Source organism: Oncorhynchus mykiss, chromosome 3, assembly GCF_057628025.1.
Source record: "Oncorhynchus mykiss isolate SJ-2025 chromosome 3, ASM5762802v1, whole genome shotgun sequence".
Lineage (NCBI taxonomy): Eukaryota > Metazoa > Chordata > Actinopteri > Salmoniformes > Salmonidae > Oncorhynchus > Oncorhynchus mykiss.
In genome coordinates, this window is record NC_143024.1 from 24,423,510 (window position 1) to 24,426,294 (window position 2,785).

A 2,785-nucleotide genomic window follows, 5' to 3' on the forward strand; every position below is an offset into this window, starting at 1 on the left:
TTAGGGTACTATTCGCCTATCATTTGCCTAAAATTGTATCCGTTTGTATTTTTCTTTTTTGCATTAGGCTATTATGTATTATTAATAATAAGCTACCTGCCTACATTTATCCAAAGATCAACCCATTTCATGATGCTACTCTCAGTGTGGGATCATGCTACTTACCCCATAGGCTACCCAAAACAAGTGTCTTTATTTGTGTCCGTTTATAATTGATGACAAATCCATAAATCTATCAACCTAAACTACTTGTCTTTCAATAGATCTGCCTTCATCTGTAACTACACCCAAGAATCTGTGCCCACTCTCCCTCCTTCTCCTCCTCCTCCCCAAACATATCAAAATCTAAGAGAGAGGTGGGAAATGAGATGCATCGGGGGGAAAAAAAGAATGAGGGGAACCAACAGTAAAGGATGGTTGGAAAAATGGGTGGAAGAATGAAATGGAAAAGAGAAAAGCAAGAAAACGCAGACTTAAAGTATACCCCCCTCTTTTATTTAATTTAGACGCGAGGCGAAAATCGATCCTGCCATTCGATACGCAATCCGAATCAAGGCGAATTAAGCGGGCGGAAATTAACTCTGAAAATATTTTTGATGGAGTGGCTTGTAGTCTCTCGGCCAAATGGACTGCAAAGTGGAACAAATGACAGGGGCCTAGTGGTGGAGACAGCGCCGCTCCATCTTCCATTAGGCCGTAATGGGATAGGTCCAGCCCCCTAGCTCGACTCGGCTGCATTAATCAAAACAGCCGCTATATGAAGATTTATGGTTCTCCCCTCGTCTCCGCTCCACTCCAGCGCCGCCGAAGCCAAAGCCAGTTCTCGGTGTGTGTGTGTTTGAAGAAAGGGGGGGGGGGGGGGGGTGATCTCTCTCTCTCTCCAAATTCCTTGCATATACACTAACAGACTCGCGTGTTTCGCTATGTGCACATGCTCCTTTATTCCGGGACTGTGTAATCGTATCTTGTCATTTTTGTCTACATGCATGTCTTAGGACCTGTTTCTTCGATTGGTACCTCTTATGGAGCTAGGTGATAGTCTATACTTCATGTAATACAGGGTAACAGGATGCTTTGGTTCTGGGTTTCTACAGACTACATTCATAGTTTTAATATGTACTGTATGTCTGTGACGCTGTAAGGCATTTGCCTTCTTTCCATCTGTTTTTATTTTATTACTGTTTATGACTGAACAGACTGTTTTTTTCCGAACCACAAACTTTCCATGAACAAATAAATCCTTAGGATATCACTGGCCAACAGTCCTTACTCTCAGGCATTCAAAAGTGAGACTTTAATGATAGTTCAGCCTAGTTGCTGTACTGAACCATCCTTCCAGGTGGTTGATCTGTGGCCCAGTTAGAGATAGAGAGGTAGGTCCACTGCTGTGCTGGGGCAGGGGGAGACAATCTGACTGACTAGCATCATGTCCTGGGAACAAGCCAAAAAACTTAAGCCACTTTTGATGAAATTAGACTGATCGGCCCACCACTGAGAGACCCTGTTTGAATGTGTGTGTGGTTGAAACAGGGAGCAGGATTGGAGGTCTCCCAATGGATGACCTCATGCCGTTGTCCCTTATTTCCCAATCTCTCTCACGCACACATGCACACACAGTGAGTTCTCTCCTTAACGCCTAACTTTTCCCAGCTCTCTCCTCTTCTCTTTCCCCTACCTCTTTACTTCCTGTATCTTCTCTGTTTTCCTTTCTCTTTGGGACACATTATTTCTACCTGTCCCACCTCTTTCCCCTCTATATACCTCCCTATCTTTTTCCACTTTAGACTATTCCCTTCGACCCCCGTCCCCCGCCCCTAGCTCTCCCATGCGGATAACCAAACCAACATGGAGACATCTCTATATCCATCTATCTATCTCTCCTTTCCTTTTGCCCTCCCTCTTTTCCCTTTTCCCTTCTTCTCTTTCTTTCACTGGCGCGTGGAGGGGAAGCTTGCTGCCAGTTTCAGTCTGCCGAAGGGTTTATTTAAATTAGAATTGCTTCAATCTCCTCCCCCTCTTTCTCTCATTCTCTTTCTCTCTCTCCCCTTCTTTCCCTCTCCCCCACCGTCCTGTTGAAGCCTCCAGAGTCCAGTCAACACTGGGCAACTTTGTTTGTAGATGGAAGGGAAAGAGTGGAGGACGGATGGGGAGGAAGGAAGTGAGGAAATGAATAGGGGAAAGTAGAGGTGGGAGAGAGGGAGTTAGAGAGAGGTCAGGGGAGACCTGCTAGTCAGTGTTCGTTAGTTCCTCCCTCCTCTCATGGCTCATTCCGCTCCGATTAGGCCCTTTAAAATGTCCTCTTCACTTGAGTCTGTCTGTAGGCTACCGCTCTGCCTCCTAGACATCCTCCTAGACATAGCACCCCTACCCTGTAGGCTACTGCTCTGCCCAGTAGACATCCTGTCAGAGCACCCCTACCCTGTAGGCTACTGCTCTGCCCACTAGACATCCTGTCAGAGCACCCCTACCCTGTAGGCTACTGCTCTGCCCACTAGACATCCTGTCAGAGCACCCCTACCCTGTAGGCTACTGCTCTGCCCACTAGACATCCTGTCAGAGCACCCCTACCCTGTAGGCTACTGCTCTGCCCACTAGACATCCTGTCAGAGCACCCCTACCCTGTAGGCTACTGCTCTGCCCACTAGACATCCTGTCAGAGCACCCCTACCCTGTAGGCTACTGCTCTGCCCACTAGACATCCTGTCAGAGCACCCCTACCCTGTAGGCTACTGCTCTGCCCACTAGACATCCTGTCAGAGCACCCCTACCCTGTAGGCTACTGCTC